The following is a 16,815-nucleotide window of genomic DNA, read 5'->3' as shown; positions in this document are numbered from 1 at the left end:
ACGACCCGGTCCCGGATAAAGCGGAAGACGACGAGTACGAGTATATAGTGTATCAAAAAGTGAGTACACCCCTCACATTCCTGCAGATATTTAAGTATGTGTTTTTATGGGACAACACTGACAAAATGAAACTTTGACACAATGAAAAGTAGCCTGTTTGTAGCTTATATAACAGTGTTAATTTGTTCTTCCCTCAAAATAACTCAAGATACAGACATTAATGTCTGAACCACCTGCAACAAAAGTGAGTAAACCCCTTTGTTAAAGTTCCTGAAGTGTCAATATTTTGCGTGGCCACCATTATTTAGCAGAACTACCTTAACTCTCCTGCGGATTTTTGAGACTTTGCGCTCCTCCACCTTACGCTTGAGGATGCCCCAAAGATGTTCTATTGGGTGTAGGTCTGGAGACATGCTTGGCCAGTCCATCATCTTTACCCTCAGCCTCTTCAATAAAGCAGTGGTCGTCTTAGAGGTGTGTTTGGGGTCCTTATCATGCTGGAACACTGCCATGCGACCCAGTTTCCAGAGGGAGGGGATCATGCTCTGCTTCAGTATTTCACAGTACATGTTGGAGTTCATGTGTCCCTCAATGACATGTAACTCCCCAACACCTGCTGCATTTGTAACCCAGCTGCACTTTTGTTTGTGTTTTGTTTTGTTTATAGGTCTATGTGGTATGAGGGTTTACTGTCATACTAGTATTGTTTCGGTTTTGTAGGTAGTGTCCCTTTAAGGGTTAAGCGCGACGTCACTTTACGGCAGCTTTTACGACTGCTGTTCCTAAGGGAACCCGCGGGCTTTACAGTATCAGAACTGCTGCAGAGCTGAGACGTGTGTGTCTCTGTTCACATTCTGCACTGCACCTGATTTTTATGCCTGCTAATATGCTTTCCTGCTAGATGGGAAGACGGCTGAGGTTTACCTGTGGATGCGAAGGACAGAGACGTTGAGCCTTTTCTTGCATCTGTGGAGGAGTGCATCTGCCATCATCGTTCCTGGTGGTCGTTTCCAGCTAGGACAACCCTGATCATCTTATTTTGTTTCGTATGCCACCACACACATATAGAGCTCTATATAAACTATTTTTTTGCTGGCCAGCGTTATTTTATTTATATTTTTTTTACTAAAGACAATATATTATTTGTCCTACACGGTTAGTGTTTCAAAGTGCTAGAGTGAATTATTGTTTTTTTGTACTGGAAAGGTTTTATGTTGAAGGTGTGATGAAGTTGGATGTGTTTCAATCCAGAGCTTTTGTAATAAACAGAACTGGTTGATAGTAAACTGCTATCTGAACCCAAGTAAATTCTATTCATTGGTTACAACCAGAGTGGTAGAAAGATTGGCGCCCGAACAGGGACTTGAAAGGCATCCAACTCATCTCTAATATAGAAGAATACACAAATTAAAGTCTAATAATTTAAGAATTTAACATTTGAGTTAATTTAGAAAGCATAATGGAGTTCTGCGAAATGTATGATTTTGACCCAGAGTGTACTGTAATGCTTAAGGGTGTTCCAGCTATAACTAACCTGGATGATGTAAAAAGGGCTTTTTCAGTACTTGATAACGTTGTTAAAGTGCACTTTATTAATAGTCTTCCTGATACCCTCCTATGTCAGTTTAGTGAGGGTATTACTCCAATGCTGTTGGACTGTGAGCACCCAGTTGATGATGCATATTGGGAGGTTATACAGATAGAAGATTATTGCTCCCCTATGTCGGAAAATGCAAACAAATTAATATATGATATATGATATGGCAGCCCAATCCATCACTGATCCACCCCCATGCTTCACTCTGGGCATGCAACAGTCTGTCTGGGTGGTACGCTTCTTTGAGGCTTCTCCACACCGTAACTCTCTCGGATGTGGGGAAAACAGTAAAGGTGGACTCATCAGAGAACAATACATGCTTCACATTGTCCACAGCCCACATCTGGGAGAGTTATGGTGTGGAGAAGCCCCAAAGAAGCGTACCACCCAGACTGTTGCATGCCCAGAGTGAATTATGAATACACTCAGGCATTGAAGATATATTCATTTACAACATGTCATCATAGTCATCTGTCTTTGGGTTCAGTGTGGTGTCAAAATGTAATAAAAGTAAACGAATTAAAACAAGCCTTGTTCATATCATCATTGTACTTTTTCTCATTTCACTTAAATAGCAACTTCTTTCGATTTTCTGCTATAAGGTCATTTTATGAAGTACAATTATGAATACACCCAGGCATTGAAGATATATTCATTTACAACATGTCATCATAGTCATCTGTCTTTGGGTTCAGTGTGGTGTCAACATTTACACACAGTATTTAAAGAGTATGTGGGTGTTATCTTAACTTAAAAGAGTTTGTGCTTTATGACCCTAGGGTCCTCCTCGGGTCAGGGGTAACAAAGTTATCTATGAGCCGACCATCTGCTCTTCCTGAGACATCACCCAAAAGGAATGGGTTTTAACCATTAAAAGTCTGATACTGGCTTTTACAGCTTCCTCCTCTAACACAGATGTTCTGAAGAAAGAGAGGTAACCTACAGGTCATACACTTTGGAACACCTTAGAGCACTTAATACAAGAATTTCAATTACAACTCCTTTCTTCTGATTACAAGGTAATCACAATTAAAAGAAAAAAAATTATTCAAAACGATCACCCCTCTCAGCTAACAGATAATCCAAAGCCATTCTACTTTGCAAACTCACGTTCTAAGAGCTTGCTGCTCCTTGGTCAGAACAGTGAAACCTCCCTCTGTGGAAGCAGTAAGATATTCTAACTCAACTGACAACTCATTAATCCTTAGCAGCACCATAACTAGGAATAGTTGTACTCAAAATTCCTTTCCAATATGGAATCCTAGCTCTCTTTTACCGTTTGAGCATTGTCTTCCTCTCTAATAATGGGCTGATTGAATTATAAGTTGTGACTGTAGGTAGTAAATAAGCTAAATAACATACTCCAGACCAATTAGCAGGCAGATACCGATATGATCTATTTCCACACATCCAAACCATGTTCTTAGGACATGAGTACCCATCTCTGCTAGGAAAAGTAACAAGAACCCTGGTTAATTTACCTGCCTGGCCATACAACTTACTTCCATTCGGTAAGACTGTAAGATTAAAAGTTAACACAAAGGATCTGGGACCAAAGATCCTGAAATGGTATAAGCAGCAGTTCTGATAGGACAAGACTCAAATTTATGTCTGTTGATTAAAGCACATGAAACAGATATAATAGTTTTGCAACCTGCCGTCTTTCCAAGGAAATAAGGTGTGTTTTCCTCCTGTGCAATACAAATATCTGATTATTGGTTCCTATTACCCCAAAATCTATAAAGAATTCCTGTAGTAGCACATATTAAATTAGTCTCACTAGAAAATCTACTAACATTTCTGCTTTGCCTTACAATGTAATTCCTCAACCAAGGTAAAATAACCTCCACCAGCTGGTTATGTCGCCTATCTGGAAATAAAGTAGTATCAATAGGAACAGGTACTAAAAAATGGTTGATCATTAATAGCACGTGAAATCAAACAGCTTGGTTCTGAACTGAACCTATTGAGCAAAGTGTCCAGTGTGGAGATATATTATGTGTGTGCATCTAATGATGAATAATGTATTACTATGTTCATAACCAGTGTGGGAAATAAAATGTATAACCTGTGTTAGTATAAGACATTGTAGCCTGCAGAATTGTTATTGCACAAACTTGGCCTTGAGTGTGATGAAGCAGAAAAATACTGAGAACTGAAGGAGTGTGTGAAAAGTAGAGACTGACTTATTCCCTGCTTATATCAGTAGATACGGGGTGCAGCTGGTGGACAATGACTGTCTAAATATGGTAAAGCCGGAAAAGTGTGTACGTGACTACATGTGAGAAAAAACTGTAAACAGGGCGCTGCCCATTTTAATGTGTGTTTTAATAAAAGCAATGTGCCCAGTGAGAAGCTCCGAAGTCGTCTCGGTGTGTGTCCTGATCACATGAGAGCTTCCCCTGGTCCAGGTATTTTGAATTACATACAACTCTCCGTGTGATTTATTCTAATGTGTTGTGAATTCCTCCAGGTTACAGTGAATAAACGAACGCGCAGAAGGCCTCTTTAAAGGGGTACTTCAACAATTTGGTGACCCCGACATGATAAAAAGAGAGTGTGACAGACGGAATCTTCTGACACCGGGCGCCCATCCATCATAAAAACCAGGTAGGCAGAGCCTATTGTATTAAATTCTGCCGATTGAATTTATGTATAGGCTAAATTAACCGGCGTGTCAGTTGATTCTGAATGTCATTTTACTCTGCAAAACTGTAAAATAGTGTGCGTTAACTGGATATGTTAAAATAGAGTCAGATAAGATTTGCTGACAGGGTCGGCAAAATAAGGCAGCTTGAAAGTCCATTTAAAGCTGAAACAGGTTAAAGTCCTTCAAGGTTAAAGTCCTAATTGCTGGGTGTGGTGCCCCACTTATTGATTAACGAATTAATAAGAAAAGCTGGGTTTACGTCCTGTAGTTTGGCAAGCTATAAAGTTTATAAAAACTGAGAGGTTAAACGTCCTCACAGAAAAGAGTTAGAGGCTCTTCTATAGGGTTAGAGGCCCATCTAGTGGTCACAGGGAGAGATTACACAAGCGACTGGGAGTGCAGTCGAAGTTAAATCATTGAACACACATTCTGAATTAAAAATGCGGTTGGATTTTTGATTACTTGAGGGAAAATGAAATGCATTTATTGAATATAGGGTGAAGTAGCTTTGTAGTGGATTGTTTCTGCATATTTGTGCATATTTCCTGTGTGCGAGTGTCTGTCACAGACAGTTGTGTTGAATTGAGGAAGTACAAGCTGGAATGTGTGTGTGCGACTGACCTGGATGATTATTTGCGGTAAAATAAAAGACAAAGTACTACATATAAATATCTGTGGTGCGGATTATACAAGAAATGTGAATGTTAAGTGTTTTTGCTGATATTAAACGGGAATGACTGTGACAAGCGCTGACTGACTGATTGTATGTGTGTGTGTATCTGGGTGACGCCCGCACAGAGCGGGCTTGCCATGGCTGTTTATTAAATACACTGTATTGTCTGCTCAACCTTGCGTTGTTAACAAAGGACAATACAGTGATAAGCGGATTTTATATGCATATTGTGAAGCGTTGATTGCACATTAATTTCACAGGATTTTAAACAACATGGAAGGTAAATTTCCGGACACAACAGCATGGGTGGATTTAGAAACACAATTAACTAACATGCAAGCACTGCTTCTCCAAACTAGAGGTAAGGAGGAAATGGAAAAAATGAAAAAGAAGATCGAAAAACAGGTAAGAGAACCAATGAAGGCGGATGGAATTAATTTGACGGACAAGTGGAATTTAGGTGATTGGTTTAGAAAGAAACTGAACACAGCGAACACAAACAGACAGGAAGCACAAAGTAAGTTGAATGAAGCAACTGTTTGGTCCAAAGGTAAGTACCGGACAAACGTAGATAAATTGGAAAAAGAAGAGCGCTTCTGGGGAGATATACTTTTGATTTACCAAGGAGGAATTCACACAATGCAGCGGAAAAAACCCGGAAAAGGAGACAAGAAGGAGGGGTCAAAATCAGCTCAGGACATGGGCTCAGACACACCTCCTCCATATAGACCCTCCTCCCCATGCAGCTCCCTCACTGGTGCACCCACACCGCCCCCTGGTGGATTGTACCCCATATTTGAAGTAGAAAATGGAACACTTGTACTGCATGGCTTACAGATTCCAGAATGGGGGACTGAATCTGTCAGTGGAAGTTCCAGATTATCTATGTCAGCATCCGATGCATCATTTCAGGATGTAGAAAAAGCAGCCTTTCAGGACAGAGAGGTAAGAGAAAGAGAAGAACAACATCAAAGAAGCCTGAGCAAGACAAATCCTTTTCGCTCACCCCCACAAGAATCCTACCAACCAGCTTCTCTAATTTCAGAGGCTGGGGCACAGGGGCCAGGCTCTGGCTTACAAGGAGCAGGGACTGATCCGGTGGGTTCAGTGGCTTTAATGCTAAGTGGATCCTGGAGGCCAGATAGGGTTTTGTGTCCCAATTCTTTTCTCACACCCACACCTTGTTACACCTCTACCCCAGCTGTAGAGCTGCAAAAAAACAGCCACAGCATACCACAGGAAGATGGAGAACACAGAGCAGATCCGCAGCACAACCATCCTGAGGACGGATCCCCAATACGCAGTCAGACAGTTGTACAGTTAAGGGAACATTTAACCCGCAAAGCTGCAGCTAAGCCAGAAGGCTTTAGTTATGCCCCAAAAACCAATTATCCCCTTTTACAGCAACAAAGCTCTGGAGCCCCCTGTAAGTATAAACCTTTCTCTCTGGGCGACATTACGGCTCTCTGTGACAAGTTGCCTCCCATAACTGAAGGAGCAGCAGTGTGGCTCCAGACTTTAGACACCCTGACGGCAGGCACCACGCTAGCATTGGGAGATTATAGAGCAGTGGCAGGACGGTGCATGCCACACCACACATGTAGAGAGATTGAGACTGCTGCTTACACCTCAGGAGCCCCGGATTCTGACCTCTTCACCCAGCATGTCCACTGGCTAGGTGATGCATTGAGAACAGCATACCCTGTAACCAGGGGACACACCATTCCTAAGTTTGAATGGGACCCTAAAATTAACCCCAGGCAATACCTGGACCAGTGCAAATCCATGTGGCAAACTCAGACAGGAACTAACCCAGCTAATGAGGGGGCACAGCGAGACTGGTTCAGTGATGCTGTCCTTAAGGGACTGCCCCATCAGGTGAAGGCCAGTATGGACGACAATCCTGACATGCTTGGAGCGGACACTGGAACTTGGGATCGCCATCTGATTCACCACCTGTCCAAAATAAGAGAGGCCAATAAGAAAAATGAGGAGGAACTTAAGACCCTGCAGACCCAATTGCTAAAAATGCAGTTAGCCAAAGCAAAGCAGAAAGCAGGAGAAAAGAAGAAAGACAACAAAACTCCCAAAATAATGTATGAAGGTGGGGTGTCTCAGGTCCCCCAGACTCCTCCCTTTCCTGGCCATCAGGACACGATTGCACCGAGGTCTGCAACCTCTGGTCCTTATCATGCCCAACCAGGCCGGTTCAGGGGCAGAGGCGGGCCAAGGGGCCATGGATTCCGTGGAGGACCACCGAGGTGATGGGGGGGTGCTGACGTTTGCTACTACTGTGAGGAGCAGGGTTATTGGAGCCGAGAATGTCCATACAACCTTGAGGCATATGGGCGTGGGTATGGACCCAGAGGAGGCCCAGGGCGACGCCCGTATCGAGGACGGGGTGGTCCACCATGTGGAGGTCAACAGCAGCAACCTTCACTTCAGCTGCCAGCCTGGGATGAACTCAGCTTTGGGCCAGACCACTACTGAGGGCCCCCACAGAACCCCCCGGACAGAGGGACTGAGGACCCCTTACTGTCCGTGACAGTGTATGGACAAACTCTTCCTTTTTTGGTGGACACTGGGGCCACATGCTCAACTATTCAACGAGCCCCTCCTACCACCCTCTCCACAAGGACTACCACTGTCATGGGGTTTTCCGGGGCTAAACAGGTCCTACCTTACACCACACCCCTAAAAACCGAGATAGGGGACAGACTTTCAACCACAGCTATTTGGTGTCAGTGGACACCCCTGTCAACTTATTGGGCAGAGACATGTTGATTAAAATGGGAGCCACCATTTTATGTGGACCTGATGGACTGTCTGTGCATTTGCCCAATGGAACTCAATTAGCCTGTGGCAACAATTCCCGCCTCTCTCATGGACAGTATCTCATACAACCCCTGTCTGCCCTATGGCTGACATATATTGGGTCCTTCACTTTGGGCAGAGGGCCCCACGGACGTGGGACTCATTCAGTGTTCTCCCATCACTTTCCAGCTTAACACTAACCGACCCATTTGGAAATCCCATCCCTCACAAACCAGCAGCCGAAACTGGAGTTTCTGACACCATAGAAGGGCTGTGGAACGCTGGGGTGCCGGAACCAGCTGACGGCTCTTCTTGGAACACACCCATCTTACCAGTAGAAAAGAAGGGCACTGGGAAATGGAGAATGGCCCACGACTTGAGAGCTGTAAATGCAGCACTTTCCACTCCTACAGTTCCAGTGCCCAATCCTTATGTTGCTCTTACCAATCTAAACCCCGAACATGCATGGTTCACCTGCATCGACCTTGCCAATGCTTTCTTCTGCCTGCCTCTAGCTGAGGAGTGCAGATATATTTTTGCATTCACATATAAGTCAAACAGATACCGCTACACTCGTTTGCCGCAGGGTTTTGCTCTGTCACCAGGAATATTTAATCAGGTCCTTAAGGAATCCCTCCAAGACTGTCCCCTCCCACCAAACACCACATTGATTCAAAATGTGGATGACATTCTTTTGGCGACACCAACTGTTTCTGAATGCTTGGAGGCCACGGCTGTGTTGCTCTCACACCTAGCAAAAGCTGGGTACAAGGTCAGCAAAGCCAAACTACAAATTTGCCGGAAACAGGTGGATTTCTTGGGCAGGGTAATCTCTCAGCCTGGGACAGGAATGTCCCCTTCACATCAATCTGCTGTCCTTTCTCATCCAAAACCGGTGCAGGTGAAGGACATGCTTTCCTTCTTGGGACTCACCGGATACAGCGGGTCATTTATTCCAGGATACACTGACCTGACTGCCCCACTCCGCGACTTAGTGAAGAAACAGGGCATGCGCCATTTGACAGCACCTCTAGAATGGACAACAGAAGCAGAGGAAGCATTTATTGCTCTTAAAACCAGCCTTTCCCAAGCTGCTCACTTGGCACATCCAGACTACACATTGCCTTTTCACTTGGATGTTTCTGTAACAGCACATACCGCGAACGGGGTGATGTTCCAGAAAAAAGGGGGAGTAAGAACAGTGCTAATGTATATTAACGTGATGCTTGACAACATGGAACAAAGACACCATGAATGTACCAGACATGCAGCAGGGTTGGCAAAAATAATTCAAAAAACAGCCCACGTAGTGATGGGACATCCACTACACATTTTAACATCACACGGGGAAGTGGCATTTGTTAATTCCAAAACTTTCACACTCTCACCATTGAGACAACAGAGATTGATTAAGGTGCTGGAGGCGCCAAATATCATCTACAGACATGAAGGGATCAACATGGCAGACAGAATGACAGAAGGAGAACCCCACGTATGCGCCGAAAAAGTTGAGGTAAGTGAGAAAATCAGACCAGACCTACAAGGAGAACCACTGACAGAAGCAAGAAACCTGTACACAGATGGCTGTTGTTTTAGACATGACACAGAGGGTCTGAAAGCAGCCTATGCGGTGGTGGAAGACACAGGAACGAACCTTTTGACTCTTAAGGCAGAAGGGCTGACAGACACCCAATCAGCACAGAGAGCAGGGGTGCTAGCAGTAATAGCAGCCCTAGAACTAGGGGAAGGACAAAAAGTTAACATCTACACAGACTCAGCTTATGTCACGGGAGCAGCGCACGTGGAACTGAAGCAGTGGATGAGAACAGGGTTTAGAACAGCAGGACAGAAACCCATTAAACATGAGCCAGAAATGAGGAGATTAGCTGAGGCCCTACTACTTCCCCAAGAAGTAGCGGTCATAAAATGCAAAGGACACGATAACAGCTACACTAGGGTGACTCAAGGAAATCAAGCTGCAGACCAAGCAGCCAAAACCAAAGCTGGATATCTGCCCATACACATCTTGATGAACTCTGAAGTTGAATGGACACCAGAACCGACTCTGGAAGAGGTGAGTAGACTGCATAAGGGGGCCTCACCGGAAGAGAAATCAGTCTGGAAGGCAAGAGGAGGAAGAAAAGACCAGGATGAACTATGGAGAAGTCCAGACGGACGTCCCATCCTACCCCCAGGGTTGACCACAGCAGCGCTGGAAGAAGCACATGGACCGGGACATGCAGGAACTGCACAAATGATGAAGAGTCTTGAGCACTGGTGGCATCCATACCTGAAACACACGGTAGGTCATTGGATAAGCTCGTGTAGCACCTGCCAACAATTCAATGTGAGACCCACTCTGAAGCCTGCACCAGGTAAGTTCCCTGTGGACCCGGTAGCAGGTAAGGAAATCATCATAGACTACACAGACATGACTGAAAGAGTGAATGGGTTCAGATATCTGTTGGTGTGCGTGGATGTGTTCACCAGTTGGCCAGCAAAAAAGGAAGACAGCAAAACAGTGGTGAAGTGTCTGATTAATCACTACATCCCCAGGCACAGTTTACCTGCGAAAATCAGGTCAGATAATGGCACACACTTCAAAAATGAAGAACTTAGAGAGGTTGAAAAGTTCCTGGGACTGAGACATTCCTTTGGAACAGTGTACCACCCCCAATCTCAAGGGAAGGTGGAAAGGATGAACCAGACAATCAAAACCAAATTGGCTAAGATCTGTGCACAGACCAAAATGAATTGGGTCACAGCATTACCTTTAGCTTTGATGTCAGTAAGAAGCTCAGTGAGCCAGAGACATGGGTTGACGCCCCATGAACTGCAGACTGGAAGACCTTTTCCAGGCCCACATACCAGGTTGCCATTTCTGACTGAATGTGAACAATCTGTCTCACCGTGATTACTATAGGTCTCTCCACAGCTTGGTTGCAGCATTCTCAAAACAGGTGGCCGCCCAACCATGTGAGGCTCGAGCCACTACCTCAGACGCGGAGTGGATCCTTCTGAAAGTCATCAAATGGAAGTGGTCAGAGCCCAGGTGGACGGGTCCCTTCCAGGTCACAGAGAGAACCTCACATGCGGTGAGGGTCAAGGGCAAAGGAGACACGTGGTATCATTGGAGCCAGTGTGCAGCAGCAGAGGCACCACAGAGATCGCTGCCAGAGGTCCAGCAGAACCTGAGGGACAACACCAGCACACCAGAAGACCTTTCTCACCCAATTCAAGGGGCAGAATAATCCCCTAGGGTGAGAAAGCGTTCATTTACACCTAAAGGTTAGTCTACACCTTAGGTGCACCGTCAGATCAGTATTCCCACCAATAGGGGCAGAATAATCCCCTGGTGAGACCACTTAGCTCCAGGTCAGTCTACACCTGTGAATGAAGACCAGGACATCACACAGAAGAGGCGGATGTGATTGAGCTTTCCTCTCTTTCACTCGTGGTCGTAGCTGCTCTCCCACCAAAGAACTTAACTGAACACAATGAACTTTAAAAAAAAAAAAAAAAAAAAAGAGGTCTTTTGTGTTTCACCATATTGTTAATCCTTATCTTCCTTTGCAGGTACCTTGGAAAAGAATGGGAGGTAAAAATCTAGGACCCAGGCCCCTTAAGGGTTGGGTCACGGGAGGTATAGGTGTTTTATCATTTTTCATTGATTCTAGGTTTGTATTGTGAACTTCCTTTCCTGACATGCTCCAGTCATCCCAGGATCAATAAAAGACAATCCAAACCCCAGGGTCCAGATAAATGCCTCCAGGCGTTTGGGGGAATAGAATTAAATTACACTCTCGGTGCGACCACGACTTTCCAATTTGATCTCTGCGACGTTATCAATTGTAGCTCTTACCAAATCTCAGGCAGCACATGGTTGACGAGGCTCCACTATTACCTATGCGCTAATGTTGAACTCTCCACACACTGTGAGTCCACAAGTGCAGACACACCCACCCCTTTGTGCGGTAGGGGGTGGAGAAATACTATATATTACAGCAGACCATGGAATACCAATATTTTTAACCCTGACCCGACACCTAAACTTGAAGCGCTAAACATATCCCTGATACGTGGTAGTTTACCGAATACCGCCTCAAACGGGCAACAGCCATTTCTTTTAACCCTTAAAGCCTTGACACACAACCCCCTAGGAACACACAACGCCCATTTCATGTTTGGTCTTCGACGAGGATGGAACACACAGAATCCGGAAGGCATCATCAAGATAAATTTTGGAAATCACTCCAATCAGGCAGAGTCAGACAAGGGGAGGATAAAGATAGACTACAACACCTTAAAACCCATAGAAATGATCCAGATGGCCACGGGATATACTGAAGATAACCTCTGGCGCCAATGGATAGCTCAGACTGCCAAAGAACAAAGTAAATCAGATTGTGTGGCCTGCGTGGCTGCAAGAACACATTTAACTACTGATCCTGCTCCTCTGTATCCAGAGGACCAGTGGGGTTATAGCTGTATGCTACAGCTGACTAAAGTGGCTACTCCCACAAAGTGTACCACTTTGGCCAGTCTGTTCCCACCCATTGCCAATAACACCAGAGCAAGCCCTTTCACCCCTCAACGAAGAAATGACACATACACTTGCTTTAACTTCACTTCCACAACACCAAAGGCAAATGTAGGACAAATTCCTCGCGATTGGTGTAACATCACGGTGCCAGGCTCAGTGATAGGTCCCTGGGCAAGATCAGGACTCTACTATTATTGTGGAGGACATCGGCTATTAACTAGGATTCAAAATAATACTATTGGAATGTGTGCCATGGTTAGGTTGCAGGCACCTCTCCTTCTGTTAGGTAAAGACTTTAAGTATCTTCCCTCGAAACATGCACAAAGCACGGCTCTCACTAGGCGACGGCGTAGACATGTCATGAAGCGGAGCACAAACACATTTGACCTGACCGAAGGCTCGCCCACCTACATTGACACAATTGGAGTCCCCCGAGGCGTACCCATAGAGTATAAATTGGCGGACCAAGTCTCAACTGACTTCGAAAACATTCCCATTATTGCAGCCTTTTTTCCGGTAACTCCCAATAAAAATGTGGACCGCATTAATTACATACATCACAATGTTCTTCGAATGGCCAACCTCACTAGAGATGCTGTGGAGGGCCTAGCTGAACAAACTGGCCCCACATCCCTTATGGCAGTACAAAATAGGATGGCCCTGGACATGGTGTTAGCTGAAAAAGGGGGCGTATGTGCTATGTTTGGAGACATGTGTTGTACTTTCATACCCAATAATACCGCCCCTGATGGTTCCGTCTCAAAAGCTTTAGAAGGGTTAAAAACACTTTCAGCCACTATGCATGAGCACTCAGGAATAGACAATCCGTTTGAAGACTGGATGACGGGCATGTTTGGACACTGGAAAGGGCTGATTATGTCATTGTTTATATCCATTGCTGTTTTTGTAACTATTATGGTTACCTGTGTATGTTGCTGTGTGTCATGTATAAGATCTTTGATTGTTCGCTTTATTACTACAACCATTGAAGGGAAAACCGCACCTCCTCCTTCCCATATGATGCCTTTGCTTGCGGTTGATGCTAACGAGGAGGAGGACGAAGATTAACCCGTAAGAGTAAGTTACAGGGCGTCTGATATGTATTACTGTCTAGGGAGCAGAAGGATGGTAGAATATTATATTGGCATATTTGGACAGACTATGGAATAAAGCACGGATAGACACCCTCCAGTTAGAGGGGTCAATACTCCCTGTCAAGACTTAGAAGGTTGTAAGCATCCTTGGGACTACAAAGGCCGGACAGGCAATAGTCCCTGGGCACATGGCATGGCAGTGGAGGCAGGGTCAAAAAGCATGATGACAAACATTTCCTTCTGCTCCACAGGTTGTAATGATTGTTAAAATCTTTTATGCAGTATCTCCAATTAGTGGTGAAGTCTTAGGAGACTTCAAAAGGGGGAAATTGTGGAGATATATTATGTGTGTGCATCATTATTATTACTATGTTCATAACCAGTGCGGGAAATAAAATGTATAACCTGTGTTAGTATAAGACATTGTGGCCTGCAGAATTGTTATTGCACAAACTTGGCCTTGAGTGTGATGAAGCAGAAAAATACTGAGAACTGAAGGAGTGCGTGAAAAGTAGAGACTGACTTACTCCCTGCTTATATCAGTAGATACGGGGTGCAGCTGGTGGACAATGACTGTCTAAATATGGTAAAGCCGGAAAAGTGTGTACGTGACTACATGTGAGAAAAATCTGTAAACAGGGCGCTGCCCATTTTAATGTGTGTTTTAATAAAAGCAATATGCCCAGTGAGAAGCTCCGAAGTCGTCTCGGTGTGTGTCCTGATCACATGAGAGCTTCCCCTGGTCCAGGTATTTTGAATTACATACAGCTGTCTCCGTGTGATTTATTCTAATGTGTTGTGAATTCCTCCAGGTTACGGTGAATAAACGAACGCGCAGAAGGCCTCTTTAAAGGGGTACTTCAACACCAGTTAATTGGTTCTGTCTAGACATTCATCGGTCTGATCGTCCTTCTGTTTGAAGTCTGTGATCTTCTTCATCCCTGACCACACATCTCTAATATTGTTTTGCTGGAGCTTGCTCTCCAGCTTCCTCTTGTATACCTCCTTGGTGTCTTATCTTGACTTTAAGTCGCTTCTGTATACTCCTCAATAATTCCCAGTCTCCCTCTCTGAAGGCTCTTTTTTTCTTGTTAAGCAGGTCCTTCAGGTCACTGGTGATCCAGGGTTTGTTATTGGGGAAGCATCTCACGATTCTGGTGGGGATGATGCTATCCACACAGAAGTTTATATAATTAGTAACACACTCAGTCATAGCATTTATGTCCTCTCCATGTGGCTGGCACAGTGCGTCCCAATCTGTAACCTCAAAGCAACCTCGCTGGGCTTCTTCAGCTTCCTGTGACCATTTTCTCACAGTCCTCTTTATTACCGGTTGCCTCTGAACAATGGGCTTATATTTAGAGCAGAGACAAACAAGATTGTGATCTGATTTGCCTAGAGAAGTCCTTGCTTTGGATATGTATGAGTTGTGGACATTTGCATAGAACAAATCCAATGTTTTGTTTTCTCCTCATAGAGCAGCTGACAAACTGTTGAAATGTTGGAAGTGTAGCAGAGAGTGAGGCATTGTTAAAATCACCAGATAGAGGTGTCATGTCTGTAACTGAGCTGATGACATCAGATGCAGTGTTGGCAATAGCTAAAGGTGAAATGTAAACTGTTGCCAAAATAACCCTGGTGAACTCTTTGGGTAAATATGGAGGGAAACATATTGCTAACAGTTCAATATCTGGACTGCAGAGGGAACACTTTCACAGTAACATGTCCCGGATAACAACATCTGTTGTTCAGAAGTACTGCCAGTCCACCTGCTTTGCGTTTGCCACTCCTCTTTAAATCTGCTGCTTGTATGGTCAGAAGCCTGGCAGAGAGACGCTGGAGTCAGGGATACGATATGATATCCTCATAACCCTGTCCTGTCTGACCATTTTTAATAACCTTTGAGTTTAATTTAACCGACTACTCCACACCTGAAAGACAATTTCATTATAGAAGATCATTATCAGACAATGCTGTAACAACCTTTAAAGAATCTGTTCCATTTTAATTTCCTCATCACAGAAAAACACAGTGGAGGGCAATGTTTCTTGTTTCTTCCCCTTCACAAATTGATTCTCTTGTTCATAATGTTATTTCCTCAGTACGTGGTGCATTAGACAATATATAACCAAGAAAAATAAGGTTAGAGGCTGGCTCCCTAGTTTAATTCAGAGCGGTCTACTTTAAAGCTCAATGTTAGAAAATTGGACAGAAAATGGTGCTCTACACATCTAGAGGACTCCTACGTAATCTGGAAAAATAGTCTACTGTTGTATAAAAAGACACTAGAACATCCTATTTCTCATTAATAGAAGAGAATAAGAATAATCCAAGGTTTCTTTTTAGTACAGTAACTAAACTTACAGTCATAGCTCTGTTGAGCCATTCATTCCCCCAGCTCTCAGCTGTAATGACTTTATGGGATTATTTTTAAATAAAATTCATTCTATTAGAAATAAAATCATTGGCGAGGATGAACACAGCTGAAGGTCCTTCAAAAGCAAGGCGTCGGAAGGTGATTGGATGGAGAATCAGGTGGACAGGATGCTGATTGGAAGGCCGAGAGATGCATTGGAAGAGTCATTGGAAGGTGGAGGCGGTGAAGGTGAGTCTTTCATTCTGAATTTTCATCTAAACTCCATGTTAGACCCAATCCTACCCAGTTATTTAAGGTAGTGTTTCCTTTGATTACCAGCCCCATTCGAGATTTGGTTTCTATTATTTGCTGTTTTTTAAAAGCTAATTTCAGCTTTTAACTCCATGTTCTCTCTTTTTTCTCTTTCTAGAAAATACACCTGGCCTGGATCTGTGTCTAGCTGTGACACCTTCCTGGAGGGGGACATCAGCCAAGCTGCTGCTGCCAACAACTTAATGCTTACCTTCTACAGATGATCCACTTGGCCCCGTCTTTCAGTGTTTAACCCAGTCTGTCCTAGACATAGCTACTGGCTGAGTTTCTACTGTGACTAACTGTATGTGCTCTCTTTAATACTCTAGACTTGAAAACTGGCTCAGGGTTCATCTGCTTAGCTATCTTTATCTCCTAGATGAAACCACTAAAGGAGTTACAACCATTAATGTTTCATTTTTCTTCCCTATAGAAAGTATTCCAGGGTTTCTGTGTTCTTTTTGTGTCTTTGCTCTGTTCTCTCAAACCCCCAGTCGGTCTTGGCAGATGGCCGCTCACACTGAGCCTGGTTCTGCTGGAGGTTTCTTCCTGTTAAAAGGGAGTTTTTCCTCTCCAGTATGCTCAGTATGAGGGATTGCTGCAAAGTCAACGCCAGCGACCGTTTACTGTTGCCACATGCTCATCCAGGAGGAGTGAATACTTCAAGTCACTAGAAAAACCTTTTAACCAATTTGAATAATAAACTGATCTGCATTGTTTGATAGTTAGGATTAATTGGAATGTATGTACCCAACTTGAAATCTGAATCAACTGAG

The sequence above is a fragment of the Girardinichthys multiradiatus genome, chromosome 4 (genome assembly GCF_021462225.1).
Source record: "Girardinichthys multiradiatus isolate DD_20200921_A chromosome 4, DD_fGirMul_XY1, whole genome shotgun sequence".
Classification (NCBI taxonomy): Eukaryota; Metazoa; Chordata; class Actinopteri; order Cyprinodontiformes; family Goodeidae; genus Girardinichthys; species Girardinichthys multiradiatus.
Note: the sequence above shows the minus strand (reverse complement) of the source record.